At 41.4% G+C, this 11,096-nt stretch overlaps 1 pseudogene; it reads right to left on the bottom strand.

The window, feature by feature from the left end:
- Nucleotides 1–9,598: 9,598 nt before the first annotated feature.
- Rbbp4-ps1 (RB binding protein 4, chromatin remodeling factor, pseudogene 1) lies at nt 9,599–10,799 on the bottom strand (annotated as a pseudogene).
- Nucleotides 10,800–11,096: the final 297 nt, after the last annotated feature.

Genomic DNA, 11,096 nt, shown 5'->3' on the forward strand with positions numbered 1-11,096 from the left:
TCAGAACTTGGGTGAACAAGACACTAAATGAAGGACACAATGGGGGAAGAGTTGACGTCTATTAATGCAGGTTTGATAGAGAAGACAGGGTGACTAACAGGGTAAACATCCTGAGCATGCTGACTTTCTCTGTACCAGTCATTCCAGGCCACATAATTAAACACTTTCGAGAAGTCTCTCTACTCTTTTCTAGGAGCTTGTACCAAACTTTTTCCATCCTGTCAGTGTCAAGAAGGATCATGAAATGGCAGACTGAAATTCTAAAGTGGCACAGTAATTACAGTAAAAGAGAATAACGATTACTTCTAATTACATGTTTCTTGGGAGTTCTCTCCTTCTAGTTCTGAAGTCTGACCCTTTCTGAGATAAAGAAATTGTAAACACTGGGGAAGAAAACAGATTTAAAGGTTACCTGTCAGAAGAGGGGAGAATAATCTTCACAGTTATTTTACCTTTATGATATTATATCTTAAAAATGGTGAGTAGCATCTTAAGAACTAAGTACCTAAAGTCTGAATGAATATAAATAATTTATTTAAATGTTATATTTCCGGCAACTTCTAGTGAAGAATAATGTAGCATACAAGTTGCTTCAAGCAGGATGTAGTGGTACACACCTGTGATCCTGGCACACCAGAAGCTGGGAAATAGGATCTGGAGTTCAAGACTGCTTAGGGGTACATAGGAAGACCCTGTCTCAAAGAAGCAAATATCTTTTTTCTGAACATGGTGGCACACATTTTAATCTCAGTAGATATAGTGATCTTTGTATGTTGGAGGCTGGCCTGGTCTATATAGAAAGTTCCAGGCTAGGCAGAACTATATAGTGAGACTTTGTCACACACACACACACACACACACACACACACACACACACACACAGTATTTTTTTCAAAATAATTTCATTCTAGATCTGATAAAATAAAGAGATATTCACAGAAAAAAATAAGGGGAAGAAAATAAGGTGCCAGAGAGATAATTCATCAGGTAAAGGTGCTTGCTGCCAAGCCTGAGCTCAATCTTGGACTCTACATGGTAGAAAGGAAAAACTGACTCATGCAGGTTGTCACACACACACACACACACACACACACGGACGTACATACACACATTAACATACACTCAAGGAGCAAGATACTCATTCTATCCAGAGACTTGGAGTCTATCTGCATTCACGTCTCCCTTGATAATGTCATTTCATCACAGCATTCATGTTGATAATGGTACTTTCTGAATTTAGAACACTTCACCAATCCCTAAAGCCATTCTGGACTTCTTTTACTTAGGCAGTCTCAAACTCCATGTTCCAACCTGGTTACAGCCTGTTCCTTGAGACCTGACCTTCCTCTTGTGGGTGTCCTTCTACATATGCCTTCACTGACTTCTTCATCACTTCTGGACCATCTCTTCCTCTTTGCCTCCAATACCTGATGAGTTCCCATGCTGGTTAATCTTGTCCGTTTTGGTTAGACTAAGAAGTGATGAAGAAATATGTGAGATACACAAATGCATCCAGGAAGACATTTCCAGAGGAGAATAATCAAGTGTAGAATGTTCTCTCTGGTTGTAGGCAGCATCATCCCTCAGATAGGGAACACACAGAAAATTAAAAGAGAAAAAGAAAAAGCCCAGAGTTGAAGCACACTCCTGTCTACTTCCTGTCCGCCACAAGGGAAGCAGACTCTGCATCACACTGCCACTGCCTCCCAGAGATCCAGAATTAATTGGAGCCAAATGAACCTTGTAATGATGGGTGGTCATGGTAGCCCAGGAAGGCAGAGGTAGGCTGATCTCTTTGAGTTCAAGGTCAGCCTAATCTTGAGAGTGAGTTCCAAGACGGCCAAGGCTACACAGAGAAACCCAGTCTCAGAAAAACAACAACAATTTCCTCCCTTAAGTTTTGTATGTCTGAGATCAGGTGACATCACTGAGAAAATATAACCAGCACACTGCCACCACTGCACTTTGTCCCCAAACTTCATCCCACTTTCCCCTGGCATTCCCACATAAATCTGGGCATGGTTTCTTGACACCCTCAGAAAATAACCCTCAGAGATGTACATTCTAAGAGGCTGTGAACTTGAACATCAGAGCCCAGCATTTGCATGGACATGCATCTAAAGCCTAATTCATAGCATATAACATACATATGTCCAATTTCGTTTCCATCTTAAGCTCTGATCCTGAGGCCAAATTCAAGCTCCTTGGTCACAGCCCCACAATATAGCTTTTCTCAAATTCCCTGAGCAGAAACATTAAGCAGTGAGCCTCCTATAGTTCCTGTTTGCATATTGACTATAGGTCAGGCATATATACACTCTGAGCCTTGATCAAACCTTTTTTGTCTCTACCTACATAGATATTCCTCTGACTTTTGAACACATCAATTTCTCTTACATTTATTTCATCTATTATTTCAAATATAGAGATTAATTTTCAGTTCTTCGTGGTCACAAGCTTATGGTAATATGCAAGAGCTTTCTTTTTCTGTGCTGGAAGAAAATTTCAGAGCTTTCATATGCAGATTCTGTTCTCTGTACTTATGCTCTTTCCCAAGAACTAGCTTCTAAACTATGATGGGGAGAACAAAGTGTGGCCTTCAAAAAAGCTTCATAAATATCCTCTGATTACTCTTAATCAGTATTTCAGTCTGCATTTCCATCACCAATGTAAATTTTAATGATCACAAGGACTCACTGGATAATTTTCCTGTGTCATAACTGACCACCAGTACATTATTCTTGCTTGGGTTCTGAGTATATCGTCTTGATTAAAAATGAAATTGCTAAACACTGTATAAGAAAAATCAGACTTCCTCTCTTATAGGTTTAAGCAACTGAAGCATCCTAAAGGACAGTATTGAATCCCCACTTTTACTGGTCCAGCCTAAAGGACAAAACTAAAAGACTGGCCAGAGGTCGATGTCTAAGAGAGTGTGTAGATGAGACTACAAGATCCAAGCAAGGGAATGGAGAGACGGCTCCACAGTAAAAGGCACATGTTCTTGTGGCAGCTCACAACTACATATAACCACAGATCCAGAGAATCTGGTGATCTCTTCTGACCTTCTCAGGAACTAAGCATGTGCGTGGTTTACAGACATGCAAGTGAAATACATAACCTAACTCACTCTTAAAGAAGTTTTAATATCCAATGAATTACCTACAAGAGCAAAGTCATCAGCACCCACACATAGTGGCTTTCCAGTTCTGAAGAACTACTGTGCTCCCATAACAATGAAGTGCAAGATGGAGGCCACCAGAACTTCACAGGAGCAGCTCTAGCTTTCACGGTTGCGGAGAGAAGATGAGACTATGGGGAACCTGAGCGTCTTTGAAAGTGCCTTGAAAAGAATTTTGGAGTTGTGTCAGAAAACATAAAAAAGAAGACAGAAGACATGGCAGGTAAAATGATAAGAATGTACAAGGTGGTCTTTGGTTTATAAACAAAAATTCCTAGAAAGGAGCTGATACAAAAAGGCTCATTGTCAAATTAGAATGCCAATGCCTTAAAAACATTGGAACGTGCAACCTCCAGATTCAAATTACCTTGGGCCATATTTAGCCCTCTTAATAGCTTCCTCCATATGTGACCTAACATCTTTGTAACTATTAGGTAAATCCTTCAGAATTTTTAAACATTACAGACGTCTTATTACTATTTTCTCAAAAATACAGTATAACAACTTTCAAATTACATTTCCAAGGAAGAATATGTTAGCCCTCTCTGTAACAAGGAAGATAGAGCTAGGAGGTGATGATTGGAAGGACAGGGATCGGCACAAGACACCTAAGATCAAGTTCTAAGCACAAAGGGAGATGTATTTGCCCCAGAAGGACAAAGGGCAGGAAAAGAGACAAAGACAGGGGGTAGACAATGAAGAAGGAACAAGGGAGAGGGGGAAGAGATGTTTGCTCTCTAAGAACAAAGGAATGTCTCTGCATAGATGGGATACAGAAGTAGCCCATAGACAAATGGCAGTTTGTAAAGGGGAAAGGGGAAACCTATATTAGAATGAGTTGGTTTGTTTTGATTAAGCATGTTAATTAGGGGTAGCCAAAAGGGAGCTCTTTTTTTTTCTTTATTAACTTGAGTATTTCTTATTTACATTTTGATTGTCATTCCCCTTCCCAGTTTCCGGGCCAACATCCCCCTAACCACTCCCCCTCCCCTTCGATATGGGCTTCCCCTCCCCATCCTCCCCCCATTACTGCCCTCCCCTCAACAATCCCATTCACTGGAGGTTCAGTCTTGGCAGAACCAAGGGCTTCCCCTTCCACTGGTGCTCTTACTAGGCTATTCATTGCTACCTATGAGGTCAGAGTCCAGGGTCAGTCCATGTATAGTCTTTGGGTAGTGGCTTAGTCCCTGGAAGCTCTGGTTGGTGGGCATTGTTGTTCATATGAGGTCTCAAGGCCCTTCAAGCTGTTCCAGTCCTTTCTCTGATTCCTTCAACGGAGGTTCCCATCAGCCTGCACTTCTTTGCTTCATCCATCTTATCTAGTTTGGTGGCTGTATATGTATGGGCCACATGTGGGGCTGGCTCTGAATGGGTGTTCCTTCTGCCTCTGTTCTAAACTTTGCCTCAAAGGGGAGCTTTTAATTGCTGGACTTCCATACTTTGATAGCTGGGCCTGGGTAGTCAGTCACCCTTAGGAGGAGGAATAGAGCTTGGTGGATAGCTCTAAGAATGTAATCTAATGGTTTTTAGCAAGACAGAGACTAGGGGAAGGACAAGGGCTGCCAGAGCTGTGTTTGCTATGCTCTGGCCTATTAGAGCCCTTCAGGGATGCCAAATAGAGAATAGAAGAGTTCATCGCTAAAGTATAGCCTCAAGTCGGTGTGGTGGTAGATGACTGTAACCCCAACGATCGGGAAGAGTTTAGACTTAGAGGCCAGCCTAAGACACATGGCAAGTTTGACCAGCCTATGCCACACAGCAAAGCCCTTTGTCACTTTCTCAAAATTTAAAGTGCAAAGCAAGCAAACAAAAACAAAAAAGGTTCAACCCCCAATAGACTTTTAAGAAATGCAGGGACCATGACCCTGTGGGCTAGATAGGTCACAGGTCTTGTGGAGAACCTAATTATTCTACTAGATGACATAGGACTAAAACAACTCCTAAGACTTATTCCTATACCCATTTAATCTGTGCATACCTCAAGCCTCACCAGAGAAGCTTCTCCTTGAAGTAGATGAAGATTAACACCGAGATACAGAACTGGTCAACATGCAGAGAATGAGAGACAATGGAGTATTCAGCCGTAAGTGGGACATCTATATCACATTCCTCCCACTGAGGCTCAGGCATGTTCACAGCTTAAAACCCAAAGATTCTAGAAGCAAAGTGAATAACACCAAGGAAACAGTACTTTCCAGATACAGCAGGGCAGCTGCACATATGAACTGTGGCAGCTATATAAAACCTGCACAAATGTCAATCAGACAAAATCCCAGCATACCCTGGGAGGGGTGGGGGGAGTGGGAGAAGAATCAGAGGCAGGGGAAGAATATGAAATCCTACCACTGGCTTGGGAATCATTGGTATTTGATAGCTGTTTGAAGAGGGAGAGTCTGTTTTCTTTAGTTATGTGACTGGTGGATCAACCACATCCTCCAGAATACTTGGGCAACACGAGCCACAAACTATACTCTATGAAGAAAAAAGAAAAAGGAAAAATATCTCAAAGTCAGGTGGAAAGGGATAGGAGGGTAGAGAAAGTGCTTATGGGAGAAATTTGGAAATGAGGAGTGAATATGTCTAAAATACATTGTATAAAATTCTTAAGGAATTAATAAAAATACTACTTTTTTAAAAAAGAGCTGGGTATGGTGGTACACATCTTTAATACCAGCCCTCAGGAGACAGAGGCAGATAGATTTCTATGGGTTCAAGACAAGCCTTGTCTGCATAGCAGATTCTAGGCCAGTCAAGGCTTCATTGTGAGACTATCTAAATAAACATAAATGGATGGATAGATAGATAGATAGATAGATAGATAGATAGACACACAGAGACACACACACACACATTAAATTTTAAAAATAAGAAATGTAGGGGTCCAAATGAAAGTATATCTCCAAAGTTCCACAAGGGCACTTTTATGACAGTTCTGACTTTATATATAGGACTTTAATAAGCATTTGGGCCCTTCAAGGCCTGCTTTGAGAAAATTTGGATGTTCCCGGTACCATTAAATTCTACCCAACACTCCTTGGGAGAATAGTTAAGAGAGCTTAATGAATTGTTTGGAGAGAGCAATGGGTTTTCATTATTTGTATCCTTTTGCAATTCTCATGAATATTTGAGGTTCAAAACAATTGACTAAATGATGTTTAAATTGTTCCTAACCAGCAAGGCTAAACATGTTCCAACAAGCCATTCTTGCTTTGTGTCCTTCCTTTTATTCTCTTCTTAGTTTTTTTTTTCTTTACTTTATCCATTTTAGTGCTAGAGTCTTCACATGTTCCAGGGTATGTGTATAAAGATCAAAAAAGAATTTCCAGGAGTCTGTTTCTTCCTTTGCCTCAGGAATTGAACTCGGGTACCTTTACTTGCTGAGACATCTCACTAAACATACTTTGGTTTGTTTTTTCTTCCATACTTTCTACCCTCCTCCATTTTCTCTTCCCTGTCACTATTCAGTTCACAGGCAGGTAGAAGATGCCAAAAAGGAAAGGAGGCAAAAGGTAAAAGTAGTATGGGAGCTCTCAGACCCTGTTTTTCTAGAAAATGGGTGTAAAACTAAGAGGCATGGATGTTTCAAAGAAGTTGTTCATATGTAAACGAAACTCATTCCACTATAAGCACTTACACAGTTAGTCATTGGAGAGTAACAGGCCTGATCAGGTGAGACAGGTCAACCAAAATGGAGATGGTATCAAATCAAGCTATAGTGGTCAAAGACTAAGCCCTAAAAATGCAACTTTTATCAAGGACCAATTTAATCTTAAAAACAAATACAAACTAGCAATTCACTCTTTCCCAACTTGACAGTTCACCAGTGGCACAACGGACAGGTAAAAACTTGGTGGTCTCATGTTAGAGAGAGAGAGAGAGAGACAGAGAGAGAGAGAGAGAGAGAGAGACAGAAGAAAGAAAGAAAGAAGAAAGGAAGGAAGGAAGGAAGAAAGAAAGAAAGAAAGAAAGAAAGAAAGAAAGAAAGAAAGAAAGAAAGAAAAAAGAGGAAAAGAAAGGAAGAAAGCAAGCAAAAGAAAAAGGAAAGAAGGAAGAAAAAAAGAAAAACTACACACAACAACAAAAAAAAAAAAACAGACTTTGTTCAGCACAATTGGCACCACCAACAAGCCTTTGCTGAGTTTAAACTCCACAGTGAACTTCAGCCTCTGAAGAAAGAAATTGAAGAAGATCTCAGAAGATGGAAAGATCTCCAATGCTCATGGATTGGCAGGATTAATATAGTAAAAATGGTCATTTGCCAAAAGCGATCTACAGATTCAATGCAATCCCCATCAAAATTCCAATCCAATTCTTCAGAGAGTTAGACAGAACAATTTCCAAATTCATCTGGGTTAACAAAAAACCCAGGATAGCTAAAACTATCCTCAACAATAAAAGGACTTCCGGGGGAATCAGTATCCCTGAACTCAAGCAGTACTACAGAGCAATAGTGATAAAAACTGCATGGTATTGGTACAGAGATAGACAGATAGACCAGTGGAATAGAATTGAAGACCCAGAAATGAACTCACACACCTATGGTCACTTGATTTTTTGACAAAGGAGCCAAAAGCATCCAATGGAAAAAAGATAGCATTTTCAACAAATGGTGCTGGTTCAACTGGAGGTCAGCGTGTAGAAGAATACAGATCGATCCATTCTTATCACCCTGTACAAAGCTCAAGTCCAAGTGGATCAAGGACCTCCACATCAAACCAGATACATTCAAACTAATAGAAGAAAAAGTGGACAAGCATCTCTAACACATGGACACTGGAGAAAATTTCCTGAACAAAACACCAATGGCTTACGCTCTAAGATCAAGAATCGACAAATGGGATCTCATAAAACTACAAAGCTTCTGTAAGGCAAAGGACACTGTTGTTAGGACAAAACGGCAACCAACAGATTGGGAAAAGATTCTACAACTGATAGAGGTCTCATATCCAAAATATACAAAGAACTCATGAAGTTAGACTGCAGGGAGACAAATAACCCTATTAAAAAATGGGGTTCAGAGCTAAACAAAGAATTCACACCTGAGGAATGCCGAAAGGCTGAGAAGCACCTAAAGAAATGTTCAACATCTTTAGTCATCAGGGAAATGCAAATCAGAACAACCCTGAGATTGCACCTCACACCAGTGAGAATGGCTAAGATCAAAAACTCAGGTGACAGCAGATGCTGGTGAGGATGTGGAGAAAGAGGAACACTCCTCCATTGCTGGTGAGATTGCAGACTGGTACAACCATTCTGGAAATCAGTCTGGAGGTTCCTCAGAAAATTGGATATTGAACTACCTGAGGACCCAGCTATACCTCTCTTGGGCATATACCCAAAAGATGCCCCAACATATAACAAAGACACATGCTCCACTATATTCATAGCAGCCTTATTTATAATAGCCAGAAGCTGGAAAGAACCCAGATGCCCTTCAACAGAGGAATGGATACAGAAAATGTGGTGCATCTACACAATGGAATACTACTCAGCTATCAAAAACAATGACTTTATGAAATTCATAGGCAAATGGATGGAATTGGAAAATATCATCCTGAGTGAAGTGACCCAATCACAGAAAAACACACATGGTAAGCACTCATTGATAAGTGGCTATTACCCCAAATGCTTGAATTACCCTAGATGCCTAGAACACATGAAACTCAAGACGGATGATCAAAATGTGAATGCTTTACTCCTTCTTTAAAAGGGGAACAAGAATACCCTTGGCAGGGAATAGAGAGGCAAAGATTAAAACAGACACAGAAGGAACACCCATTCAGAGCCTGCCCCACATGTGGCCCATACATATACAGCCACCAAACTAGATAAGATGGATGAAGCAAAGAAGTGCAGGCCAACAGGAACCGGATGTAGATCTCTCCTGAGAGACACAGCCAGAATACGGCAAATATATAGGCGAATGGCAGCAGCAAACCACTGAACTGAGAACAGGACCCCCATTGAAAAAATCAGAGAATGGACTGAAAGAGCTTGAACGGGCTTGAGACCCCATATGAGCAACAATGCCAACCAGCCAGAGCTTCCAAGGGACTAAGCCACTACCCAAAGACTATACATGGACTGATCCTGGGTTCCAACTGCATAGGTAGCAATGAATAGCCTAGTAAGGGCACCAGTGGAAGGGGAAGCCCTTGGTCCTGCCAAGACTGAACCCCCAGTGAATGGGACTCTTGAGGGGAGGGAATAACAATTGTAATGTAAATAAGAAATACCCAATTTAATAAAGATGGAGAAAAAAAGATGTAGAAAATACCCATGGTTTGGGATAATATCATTGTCTGTGGCACCTATTGTAGTTGGATAGCTGAACAAAGTCTGTGTCTCAAATCAATGTTTAATCCATCTCAGGGTTCAGAGAAAAACAGGGAGAGTCTAAAATCAGTGCAGAAATGTCTAGGATCCTTGTCCTTCAGGATCCACACTTCCTTCAGAGTCTTCATCATTATAAATGTTCTCTGACACACTTGCAGGATATTGTCTTCTGATACAGAACAAATCACCCAAGGTTCATGGGATTCCAGTTATCTTGGCAATGTGACCACCATGAATCAACAACTCTGGTGGGCCATCCTCTGCATCTTCTGGGGACTATTCTTCTCTAATTTTACTTAGATCCCAGACATTCAGCCGATAATCAGTACCACTGGAAGCTAAGATAGATAGTCTCATTGTGAGGTGACAATTGAACTTGGAATATTTCATCCTTATGTGATTCAAAGGAATGCAACTTGAGTTTCAGATTTCTCAGATCTCACAAGGCAAGTTTTGTCAGCTGATCCTGTGGCAAGAATGAACTCACCATAAGGGTTGAAAGGTAAGCAATTCACTTCAGCTGTGTGAGCATCAACCAAGTGGCTTGACTTGGAAGAATTGTTTGAACGAGTATCCCAAGTCATAAGCTTCTGGTCATCACCAACTGACCCAAACACAGACCCGAGGAGCAGATACTACTCCACTACTGCTGTTTGCCCTGTAAAGACGGTCTTTGTATCCACCACTTTTCCTTCTTTTGGAACTGCACTGATGTCCAACAGGCAGATGGTATGGTAAGTACCCGCTGAGATTTGGATTCCAAGAAAGCCCATAACCTTCTTTCTGATGTCCACAGAGGCCCAAATCTGGGTTGCACTCTCCAGAAGGGTTTAGAAGGGTGCTTTGTGAGGTCAAAAACATCACTGGATGGAGTCTTAGTTGCAATGATGCAAGGGTTCTGGTTACTTCTCCTTCATGGTTGATCTTGATTTCTATTTCAATTTTCCCACTGACAGAACGAAAACTTCCAAATTCTCCTTTCTCCCTGTCATAATGGGATGCATCAAACTGAGCATCATCAATAGGGAGCTGGACACTGGCTATCACCAGGTGGTTTTGTTCATCCAATGTGTGTGTTCCCAGAACAAGTCATGAATGCTGAAATCTTTCCCTTCAGGCCTGGTCACATCTGGAAGCCACTGGGCAATTCGGCTAGGCAACTCCAAGGTATGAGTCATCACCAAATCATAAAGAAAGGGGTATTCTTCTTCCATACTTTGTACTCCTCGTTGATCACATGTTCTTGCACTGTTTCATCAAAGGCCGCTCCCTTGTCAGCCATGACGGCAGGTGAGCTGGTCGTGCATTGCAGGGAATGTTTCTATCTCCTTCAACAGTAACATAAAGTTTTACCATGTACTGTGGTCTGTGTTGTTGGTTGCCTTTAGGGACATAAAATTCATCGTTCTAAGCCCTCCTGGGTTTCTGTTAAGAAATCTATTGTTGAGCAGCTCTCTACTCCCAGACCCGGTGAGAGAGAGACCCAACCGCCTGGTCAGGTGGGCACTCCTGAGGCTGCAGAGCGGAAGAGACCACCAACACTGCTCACCCCTGCCCACATCCCTGGCCCAAGAGGAAA

This window comes from Rattus norvegicus, chromosome 9 (assembly GCF_036323735.1).
Source record: "Rattus norvegicus strain BN/NHsdMcwi chromosome 9, GRCr8, whole genome shotgun sequence".
Taxonomy (NCBI): Eukaryota; Metazoa; Chordata; class Mammalia; order Rodentia; family Muridae; genus Rattus; species Rattus norvegicus.